Genomic DNA, 9,547 nt, shown 5'->3' on the forward strand with positions numbered 1-9,547 from the left:
TGATAGGGAGACACTGGAGCTTATGGACAAGTGGTGATTAGGTGAAATGCTCAAATTTCTTCTTTGTGGAGATTATTTTTGTAATTCAGTACAGGATTAAGTAGAGGAGAGAGATTTGTGACAGAGACAACAACCAGGAAGCCATTATAAAAGCCCAGGTATGAGATGATGATCACCTACACCAAGGTGGTAGCAGTATCGCACAGGAGATAAGTAGGTGTATGTGAAAAATGTTATGAAGATAAAACGAACAGATCTTGGCAACAGAATGAATGTCTGGAGTGGAGGTGGGGGTGAGTGAAAGAGAAGAGTCAAGGAAAAACTCCTGTAAAGTCAAGCACAACCAGCTTTCAAAAGGACTGCTGCTGTGAACAGTTTTAAGGTTCTGAACACATAGTATAGTGAGCTCTATTTACTCAGGAGTAAATTAAAACAAAACATTCACAGGAACTGAAATGTAGCATTCAGAATATTATAACAACTTATCACTAAATTGACCACATAGTTTTCACCAAAGTGCCCACATAGTTTGAAACAAAATATTTCTTTCAGTAAGTCCTTAACTCAATCAATCTTAAAGAGCAAATCCCCTTAAGGAACACAAAGCAAAATGGTCAGTTACCCATCCCTAGATCACATTGTCTTAATCTCTCAGTCAAAAAGTCTTATTTTTTTCTTGTTTGGAGATTAAATTCCAATCATCCTTAACTCAGTCATCTATAAGATGAACAACATACAGAATACAAAGTTCTCCCACCCCTAGTCCACAGTAAATCATGATCTTTAAAATCAGCACTAAGTACCCAAGGAGAGAATTTTTAATCTTTACTCGAGTCTGGCTGTCAGATACCATGGTTCCTCTTCCATGGTCCCAGATTTGCCTGAATTTACTCATCTGTCACCTGGATTCCAAGCTAGTAGCATTCAGCTCCTCATCCAGCTCCTCATTCAGCTCCTCGTCCTGTCCCCATTCCATATTGAAGCTCATAGTGTCCGGTCCACTAGAAGTCCTTCATGGTTTCTGTTTCTGGGATGACAAAAGGGCCAAAACAGCATTCATGCTCATTGCTGGCATCATCATCGATTCACTTATTGCCTGTGAAATCATTATAGACCCACAAAAAAGTCTGAGAACACAACACAAATTGTCAGTATAGTCCCAGAGCCTCTGAAACCCTCTTCCAGAACTTCCGTAAACAGACAAGAAAATCATCTTTCAGGTCTTTCAGTAAGGTCCCAGGGCTTCTGTACAAAGCATTAAAAATGCAAATCAGCACAGACAAAACAGACAAACAGAGTGCAAGGATACCACAAATTTTCTCCTTCTCAACTCTGCCACCACAAGTGTTCCCTTCTCAATTCTGCTTTCTCCCAGCTTGTGCCCATTTTTTTATCTGGTCATTAGCTCCTCCCTGCTCCACCCCCCTCTTAGTCCTTCTTGTTTCTGCCTTTGGGAAGCCCCTCCTACTGTGGGATTCACAAGTTCTATTTCTCAACAAAGACTTGATATAATCACAGGCAAGGCTCAAAAGAAACTTGAATGGAGACAAAGTGCTAAATAATTTCATAGCTGAAAGAAGGAGCTAAGTACTTCTTTGCTTATCAGTAACTGTGGCCACTTTCTTCCAGAGAGAATTTTCTCCTATACTGAGGATCCCAGAGAGTTGCCCATTTGTAAATACATTAGGACTGGACACTAATCGCATGCTGACCTTCTCTTGGGGAGACTATGGATTGGGAGTGGCCAATTTCAAAATCACCATTCTCCCCATTGGCTTTCAATTACTAAATTCTCTGATTCAGGGATAAGATCAGTGTACTTCTTTCTTACTTGAGGTATGAACTTCTGACCTAGCCAGGTGGTGACTTGCCAAGGTCACCACACAACTGCCTCTGTTTTCTCCTAGAAATATGTCAGATGAGTGAGATGGGAACTAAAACAAGATTCTAGTGTACAGCAGAAGCTGAATGGGAGTTCTAAAACAACATTTGAATGACACAGACATTTACTGTGAATCAAGGTGAAAGGAAATGACTATTTACAAACAAAAGATTACGGAGAACAAAGAACATACAGCCTATAGTAGGAAAACCACCTAATATTATGTGTGCCTCTAGAATGTTATTCCACTGGAGAAGAGCAATACAATCAAGAAGTGTCAAGCTGGAATATATATTGACCATTGAGTTACATGTAGAAAGGCTCTATGGAATCCTCCAGGTGGACCATGACACATTTGCTGCTAAGGTGGTTGACCTGACCTGCATTAATGAATTTTTGAAAATCACAGATTTTTTTTAATACAATATAGCATATGCTTGCATTCACTGAAGTTGAAGATATTTATCCATTTCCAGAAGAATCAGTTGCCACTACTGATATGAAAGAAATTAAGAAAATGGAAAAAAGACAGTGAGAGGGAAATCATCGTGAACCATGATATCACTCTGTTGCTAGAAAATATAAAAAAGATGGTCCAGAAGAAGTATATTGAATCAGCATGTGTGAAAAAAACTAGGTACAAATACAGAAGCTATCATTGCTGAATGGCAACTGATTGCAGAAAATGAAACAAAGGAAGTCAACAACCAGGTTCCTTTAGCAGGTCTAGATATTGCCTCTCAGTGCATGAGTAGCAATAAGTAAGCCCGTGGCTCCTCAGAACATGAAGAACTGTGAGTGATATTTAATTACATTAATAGTAATAGTGAAGAGGAGAATGACAGTGATAGTCATAATGATGAAAATAGAAATATCGTTGACACTCTAGAAGATATAGAGAGGCAACTACAAGATAAGCTTAATGAATCTGATGAACAATGGCAAGAAAATGAGCAAACAAATCAAATGGTCATGGAAATTTAGGAGCAGATTGTTAAAATGAAAGATTACCTCCAAGAAACACAAAGGAGAGCAAAATTATAGGAAGACTTCATTACCAAAGCAGAAAACATGGCACTCAATACCTGTCTTCAGGCTGTGCTGGAAGAATTCAAGCAAGCATTTAGCGTTAGGTTTAGGTTTAGAGTTAGGGTTAGGATCAATACTGGAGAAATAAGAGACCCTTGTTTGCAAATTCATTATTGTCCTCACATTGGCAAAGAACTTATATTCTATCATTTGGGTTGAGGAAAATATTAAGATTGTTCACATGGAAATTTGATTATTAATTTCCATTGTTTTTCTTTGGTCTAGTTTGAATTCATCCCATTTCACTCCCTATAGCACCTTTTATTTTTCTAGAGTCTTACATACAGTTAAGGAGATAGGTGAGAGAAGACTAGGTATAGAAGAATTTGGGATTAGTGGATGAAATACTTTAGCCTGTAATAATTCCCACATTGATTCCAGGGCTTTCCTTTCCAACATGAGAATTTATATTATAATTGCTTTGTGGTAAGAAGTAACTCAGGTATAAGGAGATTTCACTATAGAGACTGTAAATCTTGGTTTGGATATATTTTAGTTTCTCAACAGTTCCAGATAACTCCTTTCACAGGTAGAACAGCTAGTCATACACACACACACACACACACACACACACACACACACACAAATTGTTGTTTAGTCACTTTTCAGCCATGCTCAAATCACTGTGATCCCTTTGTGGTTTTCTAGGCAAAGATATTTGAGTGGTTTACCATTTCCTTCTTAAGCTCATTTTACATAGGAGGAAACTGAAGCAAAAAGGATTAAGTGGCTTACCAAGGTAGATAATTGCTACAGTAAATAGAAGTGATAATAGATAGCAAAAATAAAGATTAAATAAGGGTGTTAGGAAGAAGAAAGGGTGTAAAGGGAAAAATAATGAGTCCAATTTTGGACATGTTGAGTTTAAGATAATTATGAGAGATATAGCTGGAAATATTTAAAAGGCAGTTGGAGATGTGAGACTAGAGGTCTTCATAGAGGTTAGAGATAGAGAGTAAATTTGAGAACAATCAGAGAAATGATCATTGAATCCATAGTGACAAATGATATCTGAAAGGGGTTCCTCTTTCTGAGGGCACTGAAATACAGTACATTGATGGCATAATTTTGATATGGACAAATAAGGTCACAGTGGTTGAAATCATGGATCAAACAGTGACCCATATATATTACTGTTACCTACATAGGTACACAGCAAGTGATAAATTAAATATACAGATTCCAAATGCTCAGTAGAATTGTTTGGGAATAAAGTGAAGGGAAGAATCTAGATAATTCTATGACATTTCAGAATAAGCTACATTTTGTCTACATCATCAGGTAGATTCAGGACTTTGGAAGACAATTAGAAATGGTAAAAGCAAATGTCCATTAGGTTTATGGAGCCAAAACATCCTTGCAGCAGTCATACACTCTATGACATTTGAAAAGAATTTACTTTTCTAATAATGGGTTTACTTGCTTCTTAACAAATAATAAAAAGTAAAATTACCAATATCTGCCAAAAATTGCCTGATATAAACTGATTGATGCGAGACAGGTCCTCAACCATGGTACATTCAAAATTAATCCTGCTTAGCCACCTCAGGTATTATTGACCTTCCCAGAGTGCAACTTTATTAGAGACTAAGATCTCCAGCCCAAGTAACATCTGTCTTCCCCACTACCACAATGGTCACCCATTTCAGAAGAAGTAGATGTGTGGGAAAATCATTTTATCAAATTTTTTTCATTTTTCAAATGTTTTATTAACTTCTGATTTACATCATTCATTTCCGCCAGAATTTGAGTTGCAGATTTTCTGCCCATTTTTCCCCTACCCACCACCACAAAATAGCAGTCCCACAGGATATCCCCTCCTGCAATCTGCTCACTCTCATATCTTCTCCCATAACCCCTTCGACTTTTCCAGTAGGGCATAGTGGATTTCTATTCCCCAGGATCTGTATATCTTATTTCTCAATTACATGTAAAATAGTATTCATAATAGGATGTATATATCCTATTATGAATACTATTATATATATATATATATATATATATATATATATATATATATATATTAAACATTTGATTTTAAAACTTTGAATTCCAGATTCATTCATTTCCTCCCTTGTCACTCAACCTTACTGGGAAGATACACAGTTCAGTACTGACTATATTTCCTTCCTTCCTATACCAACTCCCAATTGTTCTATTCTCTACTTTGATCATGTCCCTTTTAAAAGTGGGTGCTTCCAACTTCCCTGACCCCAGCCTGGCCCACTTCCCTTATCCCCCCTGCCTTCCCCTTGACCCCTACTCTCTTATAGGATGAGATACCCTACTTGGTGTGTGTTTAATTCCCTCCATGAGCCAAATTCAATGGGAATAAGGTTGACCCATTCCCTTTTGCCTTCCTTTACTTCCCCTCCTTTGTAACTATTTTCCTTTGCCTCTTCTATATGAGAAAATTTACCCCATTCTGGCTCTACCCATCTCCTCTCATTATATTCCTATCAGACCTCTTAATTTCACCTTTTAAGTATTATCCCTTCCTTTTAAATTGGTCCTGTTCCCTCTATCTATGTATACCTGTAATCATATATACACACATTCACATATGTATTCATATGCCTATATATGCTCCTATATAGACATATATTATTCTCTTCAAATATTTTCAAACTTAGAAAAGTTTATCAGTTAAAATTATCATTTTTCTGTGTAAGAATGTTAATAGCTCAACTTTGATAAGTTCCTTTTGATTTCTTTTCCCAGTTAATGATCTCATGACTCTCTTGCTTCTTGTGTCTCAATGTCAAATTTTCTATTCAACTCTGGCTTTTTCATCAAGAATGCTTGAGTTTCCTCTATTCCACTGAATGACCATATTTTCCCCTCAAACAGCATACTCAGTTTTTCTGGGCAGGTGATTCTTGGTTTTAATCCCAGCTCCTATGCCCTCTGGAATATAATATCCCAAGCCTTTTGATACCTCAGTGTAGAAGCTGCAAGAGCATGAGTTATCCTGAGTGTGTTTCCACAATATCCAAATTGTTTCTTCCTGGCTGCTTGTAATATTATCTCCTTGATCTTGGAATTTCATAATCTGGCTATAGTATTCCTAGGAGGTTTCTTCTCAAGATCATTGTCTATTGTTTAGATATGTTGAATATCTAAACACACTGCATGACTAGTTAATAAGTCTTTTTATTTAGCTTGTTTTCTAAGTGCAGATAGTTACACACAAATCTCTTTTTAATAATTATTTTCCATTGAAGCATTTAAGTAATTATGGATTGCAATGTTATAGCCTTCTAACATTCCAGGCAAAATTTGAGCATTTCACTATTATCATTGATAAGATGAAGAGCCATGGACTAGATCACACTACGATATGAGTTCAGAATTCGTTGAATGACCAGATGCAAGGATTATCCATTAGTGGGTAAATGACAGTTTGGGAGAAAGGATCTAATGAATGATTTAAAAAATTCGTCTTTGATCTTGTGTTTTTAATCATTTATAACAACAATAATAATGACAATAAAATTAATGAGAGTGATACAATGTATACCGTTCAATGTGGAGATTCCAAGAAACCGCGATATTTAAAATCTCTCTTCAAATAAGCTCTAAAATATTAAAATATTTTTATTATAAAAATATATAACATATATAATAATATATAAAAGTGTCATTTTATGCTTAGTCAAAAGCTTTGAAAAAAAATTTAATAGACCTAATAGACTCTTAATTTTGTAGCAAATCTTAGTAAGTTCCTGTAAGGGTTATGGGATTTAAAGATCTTTCATGCCCCATTGGACTTGCTGACTTAGCAGGAAGGGGTGGGGCAAGAGGAAGCAGAAGCCAAGCTAGAGTTCCTGCAGTGAATAGCAGTGGTGGCGACAGCGGCAGTAGCAGCAGCAGCAGGAAGAGAGGCAAGGTAGTGCTGAGGTGGAGGTGGAGGCGCAAACCCCTTTTTGAGCTAGCCAGAATTTCTGCTAAGGACTCCTGCTGAGGACTGCCAGGGGCTGGAGCTGCTAGGAGCACACTTCCTGGATGCTGAGTAGTTGCTGTGAGTGGGGAGAAGACCTTTGCCTGAGGTAGCCTGTTCTGTTTTAAAGGCTTGAGAATGTGGGTGCTTTATACTTTATCTACCTGTGACAATTTCATAACTACTCTGATGGCTGTGACTTTCTGGTTTTGGCACTCAGTCATTTGGTATTTTAATAAATGTTCTAGCTTTATCCCCCATATAGAAAGCCTGATATATTTTGTGATTAATAACCACACCAGCATATTTGTAATTGCCATAGGCATTGTGAATATTGTATTGCTGATACAGTTTCATAACTGTGAACATTTGCGTTAAAATACATACGATGCAAAACACTCATTAGGAATTTCTACCCTGCCCACTCTACACAGCTTTTTTCTAAGTCTCAGTGTTCCTCCCTCACAATAGTACATTAAGTATTGAGGTGTTAGAATACATGTGGCCATTTCCTCTGTATTTATAAGATAGACCAGTTGGCAAAACTGTTGTCCTCATTCTATTTCAGTCTAAAGATGTTCTCAGAATGATTTGGCTTAGTTGAATCTCATACAAAGTTTTTATGATGCTAATTTTTTATTTAAACACTTCTTTTTTCTAATAAAAAGTTTTTATAATCATTATCTTCTTAAATAATTTTTCAAGTGAGCTTATACTTTAAGTTTATTTTGGTTTTGGGTTCTGTATTCCTTTCTTATGAAATGAGTAAATAATTGATAATTATTATTTTTTTAGTAAATTAGCTGTGACAAATGTTTACTGTATAAATATGGTGATAGAATTATTTTTTAACTTTTATTAATTTCCAGTCTATGTCAATATATTTATTAGATAAAAACAGGACTTCTATGAAGCTCCAGTTTCCACCTCCTCTAATTCATGTAAAAAATCACTCTAGACAAACTTTGGAGCTACAGAACCCACAAAATGACAGAGAGAATCTAACCTCATGCTGAAGACAGTGCAGCAGGATGGAAGGAAAGGGTCAGTGCAGCCCTTTGGGAGCTGAGCCCAGCCCCATGCAGGCCTGATGTTAGAGTCTCCATGTGGCCTGATGAGCTGCGAGCTAAAGGGACTTCAAATCACCAGCAGCTGTGGAGGTTTCCAGAATTATCAGCTCATGGATACCAATGACAAAGTGAGAGGTCAGTGTAGACTTTGCAGGAACAGGGTTTTTGGGAGCACAGTCTGGCCTTTGCCAAAGGGCAAGAAGTGGCTGAGGCTCCACAGCCCTGCTTCAGAGCTTCTGGTCTGCAGAATGTAGGGTGACCAAGCACCCAGTCTGAGGGGTAATCACTCTTGTTTTAACCTGCTTGGATCTGGATCACTGTCTAGGGTGGAGGTCCTGGGATGCATGACCATTTTGCCAGAGAATATTGAGGCTTCAGAGAAGGCACCCGTATAATAGCTCCAGCACCTGAGAAAACCCCAGCAATTTGAGACAAAACTCTCCTCTCTGAAACCAGAGTTGTACTGTAGCAAAAGGCTCAAAAATCAAGTAATTGAGTGGAAACAAGAGCAACCAAAGGAAGCAAAGTAAGCAGAGCAATCTGACTTTATACTCTTTGGGGGGGACATAAAGGATCAAAACATGGAAGAGGAGGAAGACAGAAAAGTCAGAACTCCTGCACCAAAAGCTTCCAAGAAAAATATGAGCTGGTTCAGGCCATAGAGGAGCTTAAAAAGAATTTTGAAAATGAAATAAAAGAAGTGGAGGAAAAATTGGGAAGATAAATGAGAATGATTCAAGAAAATTATGAGAGTCAACAACCTGACTGAGGAAAATAACACTTTAAAAATAGACTAACTCAGATGTCAAAAAAGGCTCAAAAACACAATGAGGATAGGAATGCCTTAAAAAGCCAAATTTGACAGATGGAAAAACAATCTGAAAAACTCACTGAAGAGGATCATTCCTTCAGAATTAGAATGGAGCAAAGGGAAGCTAGTGACTTCATGAGAAATCAAGATGCTATTAAACAGATTCAAACAAATAAATAAAATAGAAGGCAATGTGTAATATCTCATGGGGGAAAAACTTATCTGGAAAATAGATCCAGGAAAGATAATTTAAAAATTATTGGACTACCTGAAACTCACGATCAAAAAAGAGCCTAGAAATCATCCTTCAAGAAATTCTCAAGGAAAAGTGCAATGAGGTTTTAGAACCAGAGGGCAAAAAAGAGGTTTAAAAAACCCACAGGTCACCTCCTGAAAAATATTCCAAAAAGAAAACTCCTAGGAATATAATAGACAGGTTTTGGTATTCCCAGATCAAGGAGAAAATATTAAATGGAAGAAACATTTTGAATATTGTGGTAAAACAATCAGGATAACACACGATCTGGCAGCTTCTACACTGAGGGATCGAAGGGCTTGGAATATATTATTCTGGAGGCCAAAGGAGCTGGGATTAAAACCAAGAATCACCTACCCAGAGTATCATGTTTCAGGTGAAAATTTGGTCATTCAGTGGAATAGAGGACTTTCAAGAATTGATGATGAAAAAACCAGAGATGAATAGAAAATTTGACGTTCAGATACAAGAAGAAAAGAGAAGCATGAGAAGGTAAACA

At 37.1% G+C, this 9,547-nt stretch overlaps 1 pseudogene; it reads left to right on the forward strand.

Annotated features, from left to right (window-relative positions):
- Positions 1–2,031: 2,031 nt before the first annotated feature.
- LOC138171189 (transcription initiation factor TFIID subunit 7-like) lies at positions 2,032–6,901 on the forward strand (annotated as a pseudogene).
- Positions 6,902–9,547: the final 2,646 nt, after the last annotated feature.

This window comes from Petaurus breviceps, unplaced genomic scaffold, assembly GCF_028583685.1.
Source record: "Petaurus breviceps papuanus isolate PSGF00001 unplaced genomic scaffold, PetGlider_PUasm1.0 126, whole genome shotgun sequence".
NCBI lineage: Eukaryota > Metazoa > Chordata > Mammalia > Diprotodontia > Petauridae > Petaurus > Petaurus breviceps.